This window comes from Erinaceus europaeus, chromosome 13, assembly GCF_950295315.1.
Source record: "Erinaceus europaeus chromosome 13, mEriEur2.1, whole genome shotgun sequence".
Lineage (NCBI taxonomy): Eukaryota > Metazoa > Chordata > Mammalia > Eulipotyphla > Erinaceidae > Erinaceus > Erinaceus europaeus.
This window is the reverse complement of record NC_080174.1, coordinates 87,633,211-87,655,156: the sequence shown is the minus strand read 5'-3', so window position 1 is coordinate 87,655,156 and position 21,946 is coordinate 87,633,211. Positions and strand designations below refer to the sequence as shown.

General features: G+C 42.0%; 1 protein-coding gene across 3 annotated transcripts in view; it reads right to left on the bottom strand.

The window, feature by feature from the left end:
- LOC103115837 (methylcrotonoyl-CoA carboxylase beta chain, mitochondrial-like) overlaps nucleotides 1–14,236 on the bottom strand; it is a 95,705-nt gene extending 81,469 nt beyond the window's left edge. The window contains exon 1 of one of the 3 annotated variants that reach the window (XM_016189363.2): nucleotides 13,929–14,236. The gene's annotated coding sequence lies outside the window, so the exon portion shown is untranslated. Of the gene's footprint in view, nucleotides 1–12,185; nucleotides 12,209–13,928 lie in introns of those variants that run through there. The other 2 variants (XM_060206397.1, XM_060206398.1) reach the window with 2 other exon arrangements.
- Nucleotides 14,237–21,946: the final 7,710 nt, after the last annotated feature.

Below are 21,946 nucleotides of genomic sequence, written 5' to 3'. Positions count from 1 at the left end.
AAGCCCCTGCCCACCACATGGGAGTTTCTGCATAAAAGAAGCTTGACAAACAGTGGAGTTTGTCAAGCTCTGGTCTCTTTCCTCTCTCATTCCTCAACTGTTTTCTCCCTTTATGTCTATCACTCTCTATTTAGAAAGGGAGAAAAATTTTTTGTTGGGAGTGTTGGAACTGTGTCCATGTCGATCAAGTCCCAAGGGTAACCCTGGTGACCCCAGATTCACAATCAAAGGAACAGCGACCTGATTGCTACAGCTTCAATTATCTGAATTTTGTCAATGGTCTAAATGAGGCTGAAAGCAGATTCTTTTTCTAGGACTTCCATAGTAAAAGCCCTAGATTTTCAGTTGTGACACTTGATGAGAATTCAGCTGTGGTTGTCTGAATGTCTAATCTTCAGAAGTATAATAGATAATTTTTGTCTTAAGGCAAAACATGTGGGGTGATTTGTGATCCAGCAATAGAAAGTTAACTACATGGACCCATACATACCTTCATACTGTTGAAATACACAGCAGAGCTGGCTTTGCCAATCACTGGCAGAAGGAGGATCTCTCCAAGGAATAATTTTGTGACAAATGGTCACATGTATAGAGAAAGAATGACTGAATCTCTACCTAAAAATACAGCAAGTAAATAGAAACATTTAAAATGTCTATAATATGCCGGGCTAGCGTGAGGGTGTTTCTTCCTGGGCACGTGCTGTCTGGGTTGGAGAGAACTCAACTGGAACCAACCTGGGCTGCTGCTTACTCAGCGACATGGGAGAGAGACCAGGAACTCGTGGTGGAGTGGGAACGCGATGCGTTTTTATTGATCAGAGACAACGCTTTTATATATTTTTTACCTGAAGTTTCAAGTCGGAAAAGGAAATGGCTAGGAAAGGGGATGGAGAAAAGGAAAAAGCGAGAAGGTAGAAGGCTACCATAGCAACTGTTGCGAAGGTTCTAACCAGTGGGATTAACCAACACCCTGCAGGCAGGGCGGGTCTCAGGCAAAACAATGATTATGTAAATAGACCATCGCATAGGCAATGGAGCAGAGCAGGGGGGCTGCCCGACAATAGTAAATTTTGAAATTATTTCAATAGTCTAGGGTGAGAAACTTACACAAAGATTTAAAATATAGGAAAAGATTGACATGTTAAGTACACAAAAAGTATCATTTCAATTTACCCTTTGATCAACAGGAAAACACAGCTCAAAAAAAAAAAGGAAAAGATAAGAAAACAGAAAAAGCAATAGTGTATGGTGTCTCACGATTCATAAGAAAAGCATGAGGAGAGAGAGGAAGCTATCACTTGCAATCTGCTAACTCAGTGGTAGAAAGAGCTCATTCTCCTAAGAGGTTGGCATTAGAGCAAATTAGACAGCACAGTGCATATGGGGTTTCTGAAGACACAAAAAAGGAAACCCAGTGTAACTCTATCTGCTTTCCACAGAGCAGAGAGCCCTCCTGAGTTCCCAAAAGGCCCTCCCACTGTTGAGATATCAACAGCTCTCCTAGTTCACCTGAATAAGGCGATGGCTAAGGTCCTCTATGATTTTGGTTCTGTAGCAGAACAAGTATATCCATGACCTGTCTCAGTCATTTATTCCTTTTTGTTGTCCTTGTTTTATTGTTGTAGTTATTATTGTTGTTGTTGTTGTTGATGTCATCATTGTTGGATAGGACAGAGAGAAATGGAGAGAAGAGGGGAAGACAGAGAGGGGGAGAGAAACAGACACCCGCAGACCTGCTTCACCGCCTGTGAAGTGACTCCCCTGCAGGTGGGGAGCCGGGGGCTCGAACTCAGATCCTTACACAGGTCCTTAAGCTCGGTGCCACCTGCACTTAACCCACTGTGCTACCGCCCAACTCCCGACCTGTCTCAGACATATACTCAGCAGATTTCATATGATTTTGATCCTTTTGTCTTTTTTTTTTCTGACACTTGCCTCTTCTGGGAAGATAAAGAAAAATCCTAATAAAACTGACATTCCTTAGAGTTAAAACAGGTCTTGATATTCTAATCATCTGAGAGCTTTCTGGAGAGCCAAGGATTGCAAATTCAAGATGTTTCCAGTCAGTGCTATAATTCTAAACCTCATAATGTGTGTATTCAAAACAAAAACAACATAAGCCAACCTGAAATGCATTCCCTCTCCTTTTTATCACTGTCCCTCGTAAGGCTGATTGAATCAGTCATTTGGACCCTGCTTGCTTCTTCAGGTTGAGGATGGTGCAGGGGCTAGGAGCAGACACCTCATTTTATACCACTGACAGAGAGCTTGTAGTTTAATCTTTAAACCATCCCTGTTCCACAAAATTATTCTGTCCTTGCAAAAAACAATTCCTAAACTATAGAATCTTTGGATTCGAGAAAGGAGTTCCAAATTTCACTAATGAAAATTATAATTAAAATATCTTAAAGGGTTTTTAATTTTCTTTTGGGGTTATGCTATTTCCCAGTCCTCTCCAAGAGCAGCTATTGTTCAATGCTGACAGAACTCTGTTAGAAATTATAGCCTGCTGCCTTTCAGCATCTTCATTAAAATGCAATGCTGCCAGATATATCTGCATGCATATGAATGAAGCGTCTATAGAATAATTAAGTCATGAATAACACATTGCTGAGTGTGGCTCTCCCTGAATAAGGAGAGAATGTTATTTATGAAGCCAGAGGTCCTAAACTATATTAAAAAATAATTGGTTATAACAAGTATTAGTTGTGGGGCTCATTAATTTAAATTATTATCACCCTGTTCTGAGCTTCACTTGTAGTAAAATGATGATTCCCATTGGAAAACGGGTGTGAATTTTTGCACCATCTTTCTTCATTTTGCTCAAAAAATAAGTAAATAAATAAGGTTACACCAAAGCTTTTGACAATGGAGACTGCATAATTTGAGATTTTTCTTTTAGATTGGTTGTACACACACACACACACACACAAGAAAATTACTACACATTGCAGAAATCTCACAAGTCTAGGTCCAAACTAACAGTGAAGTGCTCATGGGAAAGAAAAAGAGAGAGAGAGAGAGAGAGAGATTATTCACCAGATTACACAGATATTTTTGAACAATATTGGGGAAGAAAAAGCTGAGGCTCCCAAGTTCACCCCTCTCCCATACAGTGTGTTTGAAGTAAAAAGCAGTTCTTTTCTGAAGACAATAGTTTAGCAATCATCACATTCTAGAGTTAAGCTAAGTTGTAGTTTCCACACAATTTCATATTTAGCTTTACACTTCCCTGAGACCACATGTCTTGGTGCACTGCTTGCTAAAGCTATAGTGGCAAAGAAAGAAGAAATGAGAAAGCCAAGGGAAGGAACATGGAACCTGGTGAATTCAACTAACCATCTAGTCAGGCTCAGAAGGAGAGTTAGTAGACCTACACTTCAGAGAGATTATTCTGGTTGGCACAGTATAAAGGGAGGCAAAGCCAGCAATTCTCTTTAGGGCACTGGGGCGCTCATCCAAAGGAGAGGCAATAGGGACCTTCACCAAAGATGGAACCAGGAATGAAGAGGGGAATCAAAGACGGAAGTTTGAGTCCAGCCTTTGTACTAATTGTCTTTGAGATGCATTGGATCGACCTTCCCGTGGTGCATCTCGTGAGTACCCATTCATTGGGGAACTGACGATCCTTCCTAGCCGACTGAATCCACATGGATCCCAGTCACTTTCAAAGCCAGCAACAAGCAGCTCCTGACAGCTTTCAAGCTGTTGGTCCTGCTCTTCGAGTCCTCCAACTCAATGTTGAGGGGCTGTCCTTTGCCAAACTAATTATCTGTCGGGGTCTCTGGCGGGGTGATCTCCAGGGGAAAGGTAACGGACCGGTTCTTTCTCGCTCGCGACAGGGGACGACACGAAGTAAAAGACACTGAGGAGAACTGCAGTGTGCTCAGACCTCAGACCTCAAGTCTCAGGTCTCATTTATTAGCAGGTGGACATGAGTTAAATAGAAAACCAAACAAAAGGAATTATTGAAATATGTCAGAAATTACAGGTTTCTTAAAGATCGGCTTGCCTCTATGGTAGGGGGCTGGTATAACAAGAACTGATGCAGATACATAAAGGTCAAGATAATTAGTCTCCTGATGCAGGTATTTAATTACCCAAAGGCGTTTGAGGGGAGGAGAGGGGTTGAACCAGTTAAGGCAAGATAGAGAGAAGATAAGCAAGGTTTGATGCAAATTGAGGACATCAAGGGGCACTGCTAGGAGTGTGTGATAAGGTGTGTTCTGCTCTGTGAACTCTGAGTAAGTGAATGTTAAAGTAGGCGGCCATGTGGCCTGCAGTTAATGGGGAGAAGTATTGGGGTTTCTGGGGCCTGAGAGTCAAGAAGGAAAGAACTAAGTCTGAGTTTCTCCCCTTTTGCTCACCTCGGTTGAGAGAGACTAACCAAGAGCGTATCTTCTCAGACCTCCATCCAAGGATGGGAGAGTTCTCCCTAAACTGTATAAAGCTTACACATAGTCCCAACAATTGTCCACATGATCCTGGATGAATTACTCAACTCCTCTCAATCTTAATGTAACAATCCAGGATTGTGAAGAATGAATATTTAGGATTGTTGGGAGCTTCTTAAAAGAAAGGACTACAGATGCTGGGCGGTGGTGCACCAGATTAAGGGCACATAGTGCTAAGTGCAAGGACCTGAGCAAGGATCCAGGTTCGAGCCCCCTGCTCTCTACCTGCAGGGATGTCACTTCACAAGTGGTGAAGCAGTGCTGCAGGTGTCTATTTTTCTCTCTCCCTCTCCCCTTTTATCTCAATTTCTCTCTGTCCTACTAATAAAATAGGGAAAAAATGGCCACTGGGAGCAGTGGATTTGTAGTGCTGGCACTAGCCCTGGCGATAACCCTTCAGGCAAAAAAAATAAAATAAAATAGGTAAGGACTACAAAACATTTGGCACAGTTTCTGGAATGACAAATATAGAGATATCCACAAAAAGAAAAAATAAACAATCCAATAAAAAAAGTGGACAGAGGACATGCATAGACAGTTCTCCAAAAAAGAGATATACATGACTCACAGACATATGCAGAAATGCTCTAGTTCACTCATCACCAGAGAAATGCAAATCAAAACCACACTGAAATTTTGTCAATGGCCTAAATGAGGTTGAAAGCAGCTTCTTTTTCAAGGACTTCCATAGTAAAAGACCTAGATTTCTCTCCACATCCTTTCCAACATTTACCTTCTCTTGTTTTGTCAAAACAGGAGAAGGTAAATATTGGAAAGGATGTGGAGAGAAAGGAACTCTAATATACTGCTGGTGGGAATGCAAAATGGTTCAACCATTATGGAGAACAGTATGGAGAATCCTTAAGCAAATACAGATGGAAATGCCTTATGACCCAGCAATCCCACTCCTAGGCATTTATCCAAAAGAGATAATATCATTAATTCGAAGGGATATACACACCCCCATGTTCATAGTCACATTATCCGCAATAGCAAAAATTTGGAAGCAACCAAAATGGCCCTCCAGCTGACTGGTTAAAAAGTTATGGGACATATACTCAATGGAGTACTACTCAGCAATAAAAAAGATGATTTTATATCCTTTGGGATAAAATGGATGAAATTTGAGAAAATTATGATCAGTGAAATAAGCAAAGAGGTAAAGGAAAGCTACAGGATGGTCTCACTCATATGTGGAATTTAGAGAACTGAACACACATACTTAAAATAAGCAACTAGACACAACACAACCCATATTTAAATTGGGTTACCTAGGGGGAGGGCACAGACTTTCGGGGGCGGGGAAGATGTGAAACTCTAGTCCTATCACTATTTAGTCTTATCAATAGTAATACGACACGTGAAGGAGGTGGGTAGATTTACTATCTCAAGTTCCACAACTGCCTAGGCCATAGCCCTAAGCACAAATATTTATCCTAGATTTGCAAAATGATCAAACTCTGAGAAGGGGATTAACTGCTCATAGATCTCTAAAAATGTGTCTGAAATTATAGCTCTGCAAACATCTAAATCAACTATAGCTTTAGGCCAGACAGGTCAAGAACTTTTGACCTTGTAAGTATTTAAAATACAAAGAGGTCCAGATATCACTAAAAGGATTCAAAGCATCGTGAAGTCAAGTAGATTAATATAGATACTAAACCCCCCAACTAACCTGGCTATAATAATTAATTGTTGATATTTTAACTCTCTCTAAGACTATAAGAACCCCCTTGCATCCTCTTTAAGACCCTCATTTTTCCTAGACCTGATACCTCTAGCACATACCCATACTTCTTGAAATTCCTTCTCTATGATTCCTTACCGCCATACCACCTTTGTGGATTTCAACCAAATCGCTACTGGTGCTGCCACCCCGCATTATGCTGCTATTGAAATCCTACTCGGGACTGTAACCAGAGATACCAGCCTGAGAAGTCAACCTCGCAACTCTTCAACTCTGGTCCTGCCACCTTCCAGACACCAAACTACAGATGCTACCATGACTCCACCCTGATTTTTCCGGGCAGACGACCAATGTGTCCTGGACCCTCGCCATCTCCAGAGTTCTGGTCCACTAGGGAAAGATAGAAACAGGCTGGGGGTGTGAATCAACTTCTACGTTCATGCTCAGCGGAGAAGCAGCTACAGAAACCAGAACTCCTACCTTCTGCTCCCCATAAGCAACCTTGATCTAGACTCCCAGCGGGGGAGAAGTGATAGGATGAAGATAAGAGGACTCTGCACTCCGGCTCCATCAACACCCAGAGAGAGAGAAGGAAAAGGAGAGGGACAGATGGAGATAGTTGTGATGTCATGAGTGGCTTAGAGGTAAGGAGAGGATTTGAATGAGAAAAAGAAAGGACGACTATGTATAAATGTGGACAGGTAGTTGTAGAGAAGATGGTTGGCCCATGTCTACAACTTTAGGGGAACTGTGGTGGACTGCAGCGGGGAGAGTGAAAATTCAGAACTCTGGGGGTGGGAATGGTGGGAATTTAAACCCCTGTTTGAGCAAGTTGCTCAGGGAACAGATATGAAGCAGAAAAACTGAAGGTTAATGCTACCAGGGCTAAGGGATTTCTAATCCTTAAACTCTAGCCTTTCTGCTTCTCCAGATTTCTAATACTTTCTTATGGGAAACTACACTCCAGGGAATGGTGGCACTGCAGTACTGGTCAGTTACTTGCTTCTTGGTAGGCCTCCCAAAGACTCATTTTGGGAAGTAGATGATGTAGGAAGAATACAATCTTGGGTGGGGGAGACAGTATAATGGTTATGCAAACAAATTCTCATGCCTGAGGCTCCTAATTCCCAGGTTCAATCCCCTGCACATAAACCAGAGCAGAGCAGTCCTCTGGTGTTTCTGTGTGTGTGTGTGTGTGTGTGTGTGTGTGTGTGTCTGCATCTCTCTCAAAAATAAAATTAAATTAAAAAAAAGAGAGAGAACACAATCTTAAGTGAAGATGGTAGGTCTGCCTTCTTGATACATCCAACCATCCCGTCTTTCACTTGACCTGAGGAAGCTACATGACTTTTCTCAGTTCAAATGTAGTTAAAAAAAAAAAAAATGAGGTCTGCTTTTTTAAAGCTATTTTGATGTTGAGGTTTAATGAGTGTTGTTTCTGAGGAATTAATTGCCCTGAATCTCTTAAGGGAAGAATGCTTTTGCAAACATGAATATGTAATGAGCACAACTTTCTGTACACCAGCTGAAGGGTGCAGCTATTCCTTGGCTCACACACCTCTCCTTACAAGTAACAAAGATGTCAGGTACTGAAAGGAACAGAACTAAAACATTCTGGGGCTGGGGGGGGGCGGATAGGGGTGGATTGGGGGGGGGGGCGAAGGCGCTGCATTTAGCTCAAGGGTTCTTCTGGTTTACAAGTAAACCAGAGCGAACAAAACAATCAATTTGCTTTGGTGCATTTCTACTCTTTATATAAACTGCTTATAAATCATTCTCGGTTTGTCAGTCTCGGCACATTTGAATCAGATAAGCTCTTTGTGGTAGAGACTAGTCTGTGTATTGTCACGGTTTGCGGTGTCCCTGGCCTCACTTCTACTCGATAGATGCCAGTGGCAGTGTCCCCTCACCCCCAGCCATTCATGACAATCAAAATTAACTCCAGATATTGAAACTCGTGCTTTGGAGGCGAAATGGTTCCTAGGAAAGAACCAGATTCAAATGAAAGAGCTATTTTTTTTTAATTTATCAAATACAAAATATTGACAAGATCATAGGGAAAGAGGGGTACAATTTCACACAGTTCCCACCACCAGAATTCCAAATCCCATCCCCTCCCCTGATAGCTTTCCTATTCTTTATCCCTCTGGGAGCATAGACCCAGGATCATTATGGGGTGCAGAAGGTGGAAGGTCTGGCTTCTGTAGTTACTTCCCCGCTGGATATTGGCGTCGACAGGTGGATTCATATTCCTTGCCTGTTACTAGAAACAGCTATTTTGAAGAAAGGTCATGAAAAGGCATACTCATAAGAAATAAATTATGTGGAAGTTGGGCGGTAGAGGGGGGGGTGGTTAAGCGCACGTGGGTGGAGCGCAAGGACCAGCATAAGGATCCCAGTTGGAGCCCCTGGCTCCCCACCTGCAGGGGAGTCGCTTGACAGGCGGTGAAGAAGGTCTGCAAGTGTCTGTCTTTTTGTCCCTCTCTCTGTCTTCCCCTCCTCTCTCCATTTCTCTCTGTCCTATGCAACAACGACTACATCAATAACAACAATAATTACAACAATAAAAAAAAAGAGAGAAATTATGTGTTACTGGGAACATGTGGTGCCTGTAATGGAATCTCAGTGACAGAGGACATGCGCGTATGAGGCCTTGGCACTACGTACTGAGAAGAAAGATGAAAATCAAAGCAAGTGACAAAGCAATGCCGTGCCCCACCCCCACATACAAACACAGGCCTTCAAACAATCCAACAGAGAAGGAAGCCAACCGTGAGTGAAAGCTCACAGACAGAATATCGAAACAAGACCACAAAACAGATACTGGAGTACTTAGAGCCAAATAATAAACATGTATATTTAATACACTTAAAGATAAAAATAGTGGGGGAGTCGGGCGGTAGCGCAGCGGCTTAAGCGCACGTGGCGCAAAGCGCAAGGACCAGCTTAAGGATCCCGGTTCAAGCCCCTGGCTCCCCACGTGCAGGGGAGTCGCTTCACAAGCAGTGAAGCAGGTCTGCAGGTGGCTTTCTCTCCCCCTCTCTGTCTTCCCCCTTCCCTCTCCATTTCTCTCTGTCCTATCTAATAACGACATCAATAACAACAACAATAATAACTGCAACGACAATAAAAAGACAAGTGAAAACAAATAAATTTTTTTAAAAATTATCATTTTAAAACACTGATAGGCTTGTAAATGAAGGTTACTTCAAAAATAAATGAAAAGTATTATTAAGAATAGTTGTCAGCATTGAGACAAGGGAGATAACTCAGTAGTGGAGCCCAGGATTTGCACACGTGTCATCTCAGTTTCCTGGCCCAGCACTGCAGCTGTGAGGCCTGAACATTCCTCTCTCATTCTATCAAGAATTAAAATACATAAATCCAATAGAAGTTGTTATTTTCTGTTTATGGTTAATTCAGATTACATGATGTGGATCCAGTTAATCTTAACTTTTTTCTTTCATTTTGATAAGTATTCCTCTGGGTATAAATAGAGATATGTAAGTATTCTGGTATGTTAGAGTGGTAAAAACAGCCTTCTTTATTCTCTGCCCTGTCAGTCAGACCTTTTTCTACCCGGAATATTAAACAGTAAGCATACACACACTTTTTTTTGGGGGGGGAGGGAGCTGTCTTAGTATGAGTGAAAGTGAAAAATAGCTTCCACTAGAGGGTGATAAGTCTCAAAGAAAAGACACAGACCAAGTGATTTTGATTTTTCTGCAATTTTTAATATGCATCAAGCAACGAATAGCTATTATTAACTATGATTCCACAGAAAGTAGAACCCAAAATAGAGGCTGCTTTATTAGAGAACTGAGTAAAAAAGGAGAGCAAAGCAAGAAAAAAAAAATCTAGGAGGGCATCCAAGAGGAGGAAATACTGAGAATTTCACACATCTTGGTACTAAACCACTAATTTCTCAATCGCACAGCATCAAGAGGTATAGCAAGAGATACTTCATCGAAGAGTCCATTTCAATAGGCTCAGACCTCCTCTGATGGACAGTTCACCCAGTGGGACATTAATTTCCTTACATCTAAGTTGCATTTATGTGAACGTGGAGTTTGTCTTTAGGGGCTTCATGTTCACAAAGCAAGAGATGAAAGATAAAAGAGAAAACAGAAAGCAAAATGGCGACAGAGTGCCATGTGGAATTGGTCCCAGTTCAGGCACAGTGGATCTCTGGAACTGGATGAAGGTACAGTAAGAACTACTTATTGGATACAAGAAGCACTCTATTCAAGATAGACAGTGGCATGCCCATCCATAGCAGTTGGAACGTTTTGCCCTATGCTCAATGCTCTCGTTTTCCATTTAGCAAAACAACCAGTTACAAATTTCTAAGGAATGTCTTAGCTGTGAATGGATTCCATTAGACTTCCTAGTCAGCTAAGAAGTCAGCTGTGCTGCTTCTCTCTCAATTGATCTAGTCTTCTATGCAAAAAGCTGAACAGACAGTGCTGTTTGTTTCTAAGAAGGAGAATGTTTCAAATGGTTTCAGGTTGATATATTTTGAAATCTCTGTAGCTTTCCCCCTGGCATTAAAAACAGATGGACTGGGAGTCCGGCGGTGATGCAGCGGGTTAAGCACACAAGGTGCAAAGCTCAAGGACTGCCTTAAGGATCCCAGTTTGAGCCCCCGGGCTCCCCACCTGCAGGGGAGTCGCTTCACAAGCGGTGAAGCAGGTCTGAAGTGTCTATATCTCTCTCCCCCTCTCTGTCTTCCTCTCCTCTCTCTATTTCTCTCTGTCCTGTCCAACAACAACATCAATAACCACAACAATGTTAAACAACAAAGGGGAAAATAAATAAAATAAATATTAAAAAATAAAAAAAAAACAGATGGACTGGAAGAAGACATTTAAACTGGGACTTAAAAAAAAAAACACTGTGCGGCACTGTCGACTTGTTTTTCATGCGTCTGTTTTGTAAATCAACCAACTGACTTACAGAAAGTTATTTTGCGGGGGGAGAGGGGGAGTTGGGCAGTAGCGTATAGGGTTAGGGGTTAAGCGCATGTGGCGCAAAGCAGAAGGACCTGCATAAGGATCCTGGTTCGAGCCCCTGCCTCCCCACCTGCAGGGCCATCACTTCACAAATGGTGAAACAGGTCTGCAGGTGTCTGTCTTTCTCTCCCCCTCTCTATCTTCCCCTCCTCTCTCCATTTCTCTCTGTCCTATCCAACAACGACGACATCAATAACAACAACAATAATGACTACAACAACAATAAAAAAACAACAAGGCCAGCAAAAGGGAAAATAAATAAATGTAAAAAGAAAAAAGAAAGTTTTTTTCTAACAGTCACAATAATTTAAATGCATTTGTTCCATTACGTAACACCGTGTCTTAGATTCTCTTATTTTAACAGGCCTAAAACATGCCATCTTGAAAATGACTTTTTATCTAGAAATAATTTCAAATTTATAAAAAAATTTTTAAAAATTACAATCAGGGGGAGTCGGGCTGTAGTGCAGCGGGCTAAGCACAGGTGGCGCAAAGCACAAGGACCAGCATAAGAATCTCGGTTCGAACCCCGGCTCCCCACCTGCAGGGGAGTTGCTTCACAGGCAGTGAAGCAGGTCTGCAGGTGTCTATCTTTCTCTCCTCCTCTCTGTCTTCCCCTCCCTCTCTCCATTTCTCTCTGTCTATCCAACAATGACAACAACAATAATAACTACAACAATAAAACAACAAGGGCAACAAAAGGGAATAAATAAATTAAATAAATATTTAAAAAATTACAATCAGGGCCAGGTGGTGGCCCACCTGGTTTAAGTGTGAAAGGACCCAGGTTCAAGTCCCTGGTCCCCACCTGCAGGGGCAAAGCTTCAGGAGTAGTGAAGCAGGGTTTTGGGTGTCTCTCTGTCTCTTTCCCTCTCTATCTCCCCTTCCCCTTCAATTTCTCTGTCTCCATCCAATAATAAATAAATAAATAATTTTTTTGAAATTATAATCAGGGGGTGGGAGGGTAGCACAGCAAATTAAGCTCACATGGTAGGAAATGCAAAGACCAGCGTTAGAGCTCCAGCTTCCCACCTGCTTCATAGGCAGTGAAACATGTCTGCAGGTGTCTATCTTTCTCTCCTTCTCTGTCTTCCCCTTCTCTTTTGAGTTCTCTCAGTCCTATCAAAAAAATAAATAATAATAATAATAATAATAGTACAATCATGCAGGGCCAGGAAATAGTTTACCTAATAGAGTGTATGCTTTATTATGACCAAGGTCTAGATTCAAGCCCAAGACTACATGGGAGCCCCATGGCACTAGGTGAAACTCTAGGTGGTAAAGAGGCATTGTAATATCCCTTTCTCTCGTTCTCTGCATATCCCTCTTTACACCTATCTGAAGTAGAAAAATAAAGTAAGTGACTGTCAGGATGGAGTCTCAAGAAGTTGGTTCTCCCATCTCCAGAAAACAAATATTACAACAAAATAACTCCACAAATTTCATCAGATTTATAACTGGGGTTTCTGGTGAAGGAAAAGACATCACTGTCTTAAGGTTGGTGACTGCAGGTAAACAGCAGAAGCAGGAGGGGAGGAAGGGAAGGTCTCAAGAAGACAGGCCCCACAGCACTGCTGACTGGTGTCATAGTTGCAATCGCATCTAAGCTATGTGACATTTTAAAGGGCCCAGAAAGGACTACTCAGTTACTGAGTGGCAAAATGTATCTATATCCAGGGAACATTTGGGAGACTTGGGAAACTGAAGAGGCAACTCAAGATTCAACCAAACTCTAAAGCGTCTAAAGCAGAGGCTGGAGAGGCCCTAGAGCTCAAAGTCAGATTGCCCTGCAGAAGGAAAGCCTATTTATTTATTTATTTATTTATTTATTTATTTATTTAAGATTTTATTTATTTATGAGGAAGACAGGAGGAGAGAGAGAGAACCAGATATCACTCTGGGACATGTGCTGCCAGGGATCGAACTTGCAACCTCATATTTGAGAGTCCAAAGCTTTACCACGGCGCCACCTCCCAGACCACGGGAAGAAAGCTTTCTGAGCGGTGAAACAGTGCTGCAGGTGTCTCTATCTCTATCCCATGAATAATTAAATAAGAAAAAAATATGTATTTTAAAAAAGAAACAAATGCTTTCAGTGTGCTGCGTGTGAACACTCACAAGATCCCTGAGGGTACCTACAGTAAAAGACATCACTGTCTCCGACCTTTTCCCAGTCTAGATTAGGCATTGAGAAAATGTCTCAAGTCCATAAACCAAATAATTACATAATTGAGCTTGAGCGAAAGATCCAAATTCATGGGACAGTCTGTCAAGATTTGTTGTATAAATATATATGGCCCTAATAAAGGTGTCCAGGCTTCCATTTCAGGCCATTACCTGAACAGTTCCAAGGTGCTTTGCCTCTGAGTGTTTTTATTTCCCTCCCTTCCTTCCGACACTTGTGAGGGCTGAACTCCCACAAATGGCGCCTGAACAGGGATGATAGGACTGCTGAATAAAGAGAAGGGACTCCAGAGTCAAGGGCTGAGCACAGTGAGCGAGAAAGCCCCAGCCGCCAGAGTCCTGAACCAACCATGAGTGGGGGGGGGGGGGGACAGAATGGGATAAGCAAGGAACAGATAAACAAAAAGAATGGTTTTAAGCAGTAGCAGAATTTAATTATGGATTCCTAAAAGAAGGAATGTTAAATCTGAAAAACTGGGAAAAGAAACTACATTAGGGCGGGCAACTGACACACACACACACACACACACACACACACAGACACACACACACCCCGCCCAACAGTATTTAGTAATTAGGCAACTATTTTACCTGTTTTGGAGCACTTCTGGATTAAAAACAAACAAACAAACTTACTTCCGTGACTTTGTCAGCACGTCGGGGGAAGCCCGGACAGAAAACAAAAGTGAAAGCAGCTCCTGAAAAAAAAAAAAAAAAAGTTTTAAAGTAGACCAGGATAAAATCAGAGCTAAGATTTTCCGGTCATTCATCTAATACTTTGTACTCCTTTCACTTCTATAAAGTGATAAACACTTCCCCCGATTTGGCAAAACTCTGAAAATTAATTAGGATACTCCTACTTAAAAAGAAAGAGAAAGAAAAATTTATAGCGATTCAAAATATGCTTTTGCAACTTTGCATGTCTGTGGAGCTAATAGCAAGAAACAAACCTTCTAACAGCTGGAGTAAGAGGCATAAATAAGAATGGGGTTTTATAAATATTATATGCTATATGACAAAAATCAGTGGGAATATACTGCCAAGGCTTTGAGATAAGACTTAGTACACAGCAGAAGGTCCGTGTTACGTCAAAAAATGTGTTTGTGTTAAGTAGAAGCATGAGTTTGTGTATATAAGATAAAGAAGACAGGAAAGGTGCCTAGGCCTGGCTTGACTGTCTTAAAAGTGTAAGTTAAGAGTTAAAACCATCTGCCTTGCAGAAGTAACCTTGAAGTGGTATGCTCTTATCAGGCAATGCTGAACAGAGGGAGGAAAACAAAAAGCAGTTGCCGGGGTATTTTTAAAATCTGTGTAAGCGGCAGAATTAAAAACAAGCAGGCAAACTACAGTGTGTTAAGTTTTGCTGGTGTTAAAACAAAGACAGAAGCCATACCTCCCACTTTCTGCACCTCATAATGATCCTGGGTCCATACTCCCAGAGGGATAAAGAGTAGGGAAGCCATCAAGGGAGGGAATGGGATATGAAGCTCTGGGGGTGGGCACTGTGTGGAAATGTACCCCTCTTAGCCTATAGTCTTGTCAATATTTCTGTTTTACAAATAAAAATTTAAACAAAGAGAGAGAAAGAAGGACTGAAGGTATGTGAATGCCTTGTGTAAATGCCTGAAGAAAGATTTAAGTAAAAGGAATGCCTTTTAATGTAAGGCCAGGAAGAAAAGTCTAAGAAGTAAATAAATAAGAAAGGACAAGAGTTCTAATGGTTGGTAGATGCTGTGAGATGGCAGAAATAATGATCTCAACTGCAGCAGCATCACTGAAAGGGTAAATCGCACATTGAAGCTCCGATTTAAAAAAAAGGGGGGGATATGAATATTACTCTCTAAAAGAAACTTAATCATATTATTTTTTAAATTTTTATTATCTTTATTTATTGAATAGTCATAGCCAGAAATTGAGAGGGAATGGGAAGAGAGAGCGAAAAAAAAAAAAAAAAAGAGAGACACCTGCATCCCCGTTTTTTTCCCTGCAAGCGAGGATTGAGGGCTTGAACCCAGGTCTTTGCACACTGTAATATATGTGTGTGACCAGGTGCACCACCACCTGGCCCCAAAACTTAATCATACTATGTTAACCTTATTTTTTTTTTCACAGATAATCCTCTGACTGATTGGCATTATGGTCAAGAGGGTTTCACTGCAAAAAGATTGTTGTATTAAAAAGACTTGGAGTGGGGGGGGGCGGGGGAGAGTCTGGTGGTAGCGCAGCCGGTTAAGCTCACATGGCACGAAGCGCAAGAATCTGCGTAAGGATCCCCATCTGCAGGGGAGTCGCTTCACAGGCGGTGAAGCAGGTCTGCAGGTATCTCTCTTTCTCTCCCCCTCTCTGCCTTCCCCTCCTCTCTCCATTTCTCTCTGTCCTATCCAACAACGACATCAATAACAACAACAATAATAACCACAACAATAAAACAACAAGGGCAACAAAAGGGAATAAATAAATAAATATTTTTTAAGAAATGCTTAAAAAGACTTGGAGTCAAAGATTTAAAACAGAAACAAGATCCGTTACTAATGTTTGGACAAGTTTTTCCTTGTGTATTTGCAGAAACATCGAAGAAGCCCTTATGGATCCTGGTGATCATATAACAGCAGAAACAGTGGCCCTCGAGCCAACAACATCAAACTCTGAAGACTGAATACGTGTCCGACCTACACCCCTATCCAGTTGCATGCACTCAAATTATATAAAAGAAAAGGGAGATGTATGCAGCCAGGTCAGGGCATAAATGGTGGAAAAGTCTTATCTGACACAAGCCTCATAGTGGAATCTGTACAGCAGCTATCAGAGCACAGATCCCCCATGGCACTGCTGGGCCACTGTCAGAGATCAAAGCCTCCATGTTCTGTGTGCGGTAACAACATGTGCTGCTGCTGAGACAGCTTTCAGTGCTCACACTCACCAGATCCCTGAAGGGCCCTGCAGTCAAGGCCAGCACTGTCTCTGACCTTCTCCCAGTCTAGGTTAGGGAATGAGAAAATGCCTCAGATCCATAACCCAAATAATTGCATAATTGGTGAAAGATCCAAATTCGTGGGAAATTTTGTCAAAATCTGCTGTGTTAAATGTATGGCCCTAAGAAACGTGTCCAGAATTCCATTTCAGGCCAGTACCTCAACGGGTCCAAGGTGCCTTGCCTCTGAGTGTTTTTATTTCCTTCCCCCACTTCAGACACTTATTATGGGGGGGGGGGAGGCTGGACTTCCAAACTGCAAAGTTGGCTTCCCACATTCCATTCCTGTATACGTTTATAAAAAGTATTCATCAGGGAGTCAGGCGGTAGCGCAATGGGTTAAGCGCAAATAAGGATCCCGGTTCGAGCCCCGGCTCCCCACCTGCAGGGGAGTCGCTTCACAGGCGTTAAAGCAGGTCTGCAGGTGTCTATCTTTCTCTCCCCCTCTCTGTCTTTCCCCTCCTCTATTTCTCTCTGTCCTATCCAAGAATAGTAATAACTACAACAACAATAAAACAACAAGGGCAACAAAAGGGAATAAATAAATATTTTTTAAAAGTATTCATCATCTATTGTTTTAGAGAAACTGTAACGAAGACTAGAATAATTTGCATTTATTAAATATTGTAAAGGTTTGATGTTTTGGTTTTAGAAAATGCGACTCATTGTTATGTCCTAGTTTCATTACCTAGCTAGGTCAGCTAGGTCAGCTTTACTGCATGGTCTATGTGATCTCAGCTCATCATCATTAAGTGTCAGAAAGCATCTTCAGCAGTCAGCAGAGTGCAAGACTTGCATACTTGAGGTTGCCAATTCTTTCTTCTGGTTTCTTTTTTAATCCTTTGCTCTCCTGTGAAACTCTCTAACTCACAGGAAAGAAATTCTTTGAAGTATCTTCATTGTGAGCAGCTGTGAACAACCCAAGTGTATGGTAATTTGTCAGTCATTATTGCTAACCATGTTTAGTCAATGTCATGGCATGAAGCCCAGCCAGTCTATCTTGGCGTTACTCTCGATCGCACTCTGTCATTTCATGAACATCTCATAAAAACTGCAGCAAAGGTGGGCGCGAGGAATCACATCATTGCAAGACTGGCCAGCTCCTCATGGGGCGCGAGCGCTTCCACACTACGATCATCATCTCTGGCATTATGCTATTCCACTGCAGAATACTGTGCCCCAGGATGGTTCCGTAGCCCCCATGTCCACTTGGTCGATTCCAAATTATATTCCTCCATGAGGATTATTTCTGGAACCATCCGTTCCACCCCGGTTCCATGGCTGCCAGTTCTTAGCAACATCGCCCCGCCAGATATTCGTCGGGATGCAGCATCATCTAAGTTCATTTCCCACGTCTACGCTCGACTGGACCTGCCAATATACGCGGATATCTTCACCCACCCTGTCCAACACTTGACGTCTCGTCACCCAATCTGGTCCCCTACGCCTACACTGAACTTCTCTGTTCCAGACTCTTGGAAACAGAGTTGGCAGTCAGCTGAAGTAAAGAACAAACACCTCATCACAGACCCCTGCAAGCGTCAACCAGGCTTTGACCTAGCACTTTATGATTGGGCCCTCCTCAATCGCTATCAAACAGGCCATGGCCGGTGCGCCGCTATGTTCCATCGCTGGGGAGCCAGAGACGACCCGAACTGCCCCTGCGGCTACAGACAGACTATGACCCACATAGTCAACGACTGCCACCTCTCCAGATTCAAAGGAGGTCTCGAAACTTGACATCAGGCTCAACCTGATGCTGTTGACTGGCTACGGAAGAAGGGCAAATGCTAGAAGAAGAAGTCAATGTCTCCAGTGAATTGAGATTGGAGAAAATGAGATTTTAACGATAATAAACTAATTCTGTGGACACCTGAGATGCGTCACTCGTCTTTTAAGGTCTCCCTCTTTTTGTCCTTGTGTCTGTAAAGTCAGGTGATGACATCCATAACCTCTGACTCCCAGGAACCCTAGCCCACCTTGCTCTGGATTTAGACCCATACCTTCTGTGACCACTAGCCGGCAGGATTGCCCCATGGTGTAGCTGGCCACTTCCTTCCTCATCTCCAGGAAGGACTTGATTGTGGTGACTATAGACCAAAACAACATTCCATTCTGGAAGAAACCAAGTCTTTAATCCAGTCTTAAGAGCTGTAAAATAAGAAGGGGATGAGTCTCCAGGGCTTTTCAACAAAAGCAGATTGACTGTGTGTCTAGAGGAGGAGCTGTCATTCCAAGGGTCATGAGACTTCTCTCTAGCCACTTCATGGCAGACTTTCCCTGTACGGAGTCGCCTGTGGCCTGGGCTAGCAGACTCCCTAGAGAACCTGGTGCTAGTTAGGAAATAGGAAACATGTACATGCAGTTGTGAGGACATGTTACTTGAATTTCTCCCGTGCTTCATTTGTTTTGTAAAGACTAGGGTAAGCTGGATATCTAAACTCAGTGTTTGGACTCTCAGATCTTTTCAGACAGAAAAGATCCTGGGGCGGTAGCACAGCAGGTTAAGCACACATGGTGCAAAGCACAAGGACCAGCGGCGTAAGGATCCTGGTTGGAGCCCCTGGCTCCCCACCTGCAGGAGAGTTGCTTCACAGGTGGTGAAGCAGGTCTGCAGGTGTCTGTCTTTCTCTCCCCTTCTCTGTCTTTCTCTCCTCTCTCCATTTCTCTCTGTCCTATCCAACAACGACGACAACAATAATAACTACAACAATAAAACAACTAGGGTAACAAAAGGGAATAAATAAATATTTAAAAAGAAGAAGAAAAGATCCTGGAAGGAACATGGATTTGACATTTGTTTTAAATCCTGCTCAACCCCAGAAAGTTTTCTAAATTTCTTCACCTACAAAATGAAATTTAAAACCTTCTTCTTTTTTTTTTTTCCTCTCTTTCCAGAGATTTTTCTGAGAGTGAAATGGGAAGAGGCACATAAAAGAATTCACAATGTGGATTTCCCCATCCTTTACTACAAAAATTTAAAACAATGACCCATCATCATAAAACCTTGCGTGTGTGCAGTCCAGATGGCAGCTCAGTAAATAAACTATTGAGTCCTCACATGAGAAGTCCTGAATTCAATCTCTGACAACACAGGTTCTGCTTATCACTTTTCAAAATTTTTATTAGTGATTTAATAATAGTGCACAAGACCGTAAGATACAAGAGCACAATTCCACACTGTTCCCACCACCACACTTCTGCATCCCATCCCCCTTCATTGGAAGCCTCCCTATTTTTAATCCCTCTGGGAATATGGACCAAAATTCTTTCTGGGGTGCAGAAGGTGGAAAGTCTGGCTTCTGTAATTGAGTCTCTGCTAGACATGGACATTGGCAGGACACATTGGTAAGATTGTCTGCCCAGGGAATTCAGGTTGGCTTCATGGTAGCATCTGCAAATAGGTGGCTGAAAGGCAGTAAGATAAAAATCAGGACAAATTGTTTAATAAACAAGAACCCAAAGGTAGGAATAGAGCAGATGAAATTAGATTCTTCATGGGAGAAGAAACTAAGGAGTCTATTTTAAGTCTAATACACTTTACTCTAGTTCTCTCTCATAAATAAATAAATCTTTTTTTTTTTAAAAAAAAAGAAAGGTTTACATGCATGCATAAAAAGGCATCAAGATAAATCAACTCTTAGTATTTATCTGAAGTGATCAATATTTTTTCTATATCCCTCTGTATGTCTGAATTTTCTCTTTTAATCTTTTTAAAAACTTCTTTATCTTTATTTATTTATTGGATAGAGACAGTCAGAAGTCAAGAGAGGAGAGGGAGATAGAGAGGGAGAGAGACACCTGCAGCCCTGCTTCACCACTCACAAAGCTTTCCCCCTGCAGGTGGGGGGACCAGGGGCTTGAACCTGAATACTTATGCATTGTAACAGGGGCACCACTACCCGGCCCTATGTCTGAACTTTCTAAAATCAGCTATTTTAGCCATTTTTGTGTACAGGTCTATAACATCCTGTATGTTCACACTGTCATGCAACCACCATTGTCATCCTACGGACAATTCTTACTGTTTGAAATATTTTATTCATTTATTTATTGGATAGAGACAGAGAGAAATTGAAAGGGAAAGGAGAGATAGAGAGATACCTGCAACACTGCTTCACCACTTGCAAAGCTTTTCCTCTGCAGGTGAGGATGGGGGACTTGAACCTGGGACCTTGCAGATTGCAACATGTGCACTTAACCAGGTGTGCCATCATCTGGCCATTCAAAACAAGTCTTAACCCCAGAACACCAAGTTCAGCATGCCTGCCACTACTACAAAATCAGTAGCCATTCAAAGAGAAACAAGAAAAGATGACCCAATATGCAAGAAAAAAGATCTGTCAGTTGAAACAAATGCCACAGGGGCTGAGCGATGGTGCACCTGGTTGAGCGCACATGTTACAATGCACAAAGACCCAGGTTCAAGCCCCCAGACCCCAGCTGCAAGGGGAAAGTTTCATGAGTGGTAAAGCAGTGCTGCAGGCGTCTCTCTTTATCTCTATTTCTCAATCTCCCACTTCCCTCTAGATATCTCTCTGTCTCTATCCAGTAAACAAGTAAATAAGAAAAATGTGTATTTTAAAAAATGCCACAGATGATACAATCAATAGACAAAATGCTAAGAGGTTTCTAGAAATATTCTCCGTGTGTTCCAGAGGGGAGAGAAAAGCACAAGTACAATGAAAGATATGGAAAGAATGTAATTGAAATCTCTGAAAATGGAAAACAAGTAGCAGAAGTGAGATTCCAGCCCTGGACTAGCTCCCAAGTTGATGCTTCTAGCAGTGCTCCTGCCTCGGGCATGTCACCTGTTTTGAACTGTAGTTTCTGTTACTTTCAACAAAATGCAACTTAGTGAATCAAAATTATATGACCATAAGAACTTTTCTAAATGGGAGGTAGTGTACTAATTAGCCAGCCAAATATTTTGTCCAACTGAAGGAATGTTTTTCTTTTTTAAAAATGGTTTTTTTTGGGGGGTAGAGATAGAAAAATTGAGAGGGACGAGGGCAATAGAGATTGAGAGAGAAAGAGACACTCGTAACACTTCTTCAATGTGTATGAAGCTTCCCTCCTTGAGGGGGGAGGCTGGAGTCTTGAAGCAGGGTCTTCGCACACTGTAATGTGTATGCTCAACCAAGTGCACCACCACCCAGCTCCCCCTCATACCTGAAAGAACGTTTTCAAACAGAGCAAATCAATATTAGGTTTTATGTTCAAGTTGCAGATGATTTTACTTATTGTGATTCACTTGCTTATTCTGTGGGGTGTGCCTGCTAGTCTCATTGTGAGGGTCATTTCTAGAAGTTTCATACTTCCAGACCTACAAACGTTAAGGGTCAGGACCTGAGACATGACTGCTATGCTCCAGGGTGGACCTTCCTGGTTCATGTCATCTCTCTCCTAAACAAATTCTAGGTTACAAAACTCCCATTACAGTGCTCTTTCCACTGGGTCACATGTTCAGTTGGAGGTTAATTACATCATATGCTTGAAAACAATAAAATCACTTTATTTATGTTTTTTTACTTTTTCTCAATTCAGAGAGTCCTTCCCTCCAATTGTTACAAAGAATTAAAGTGTTATTATATATCTACATCTGAGTTTGTGTTTCCAGAGATTCATTGATGAATAA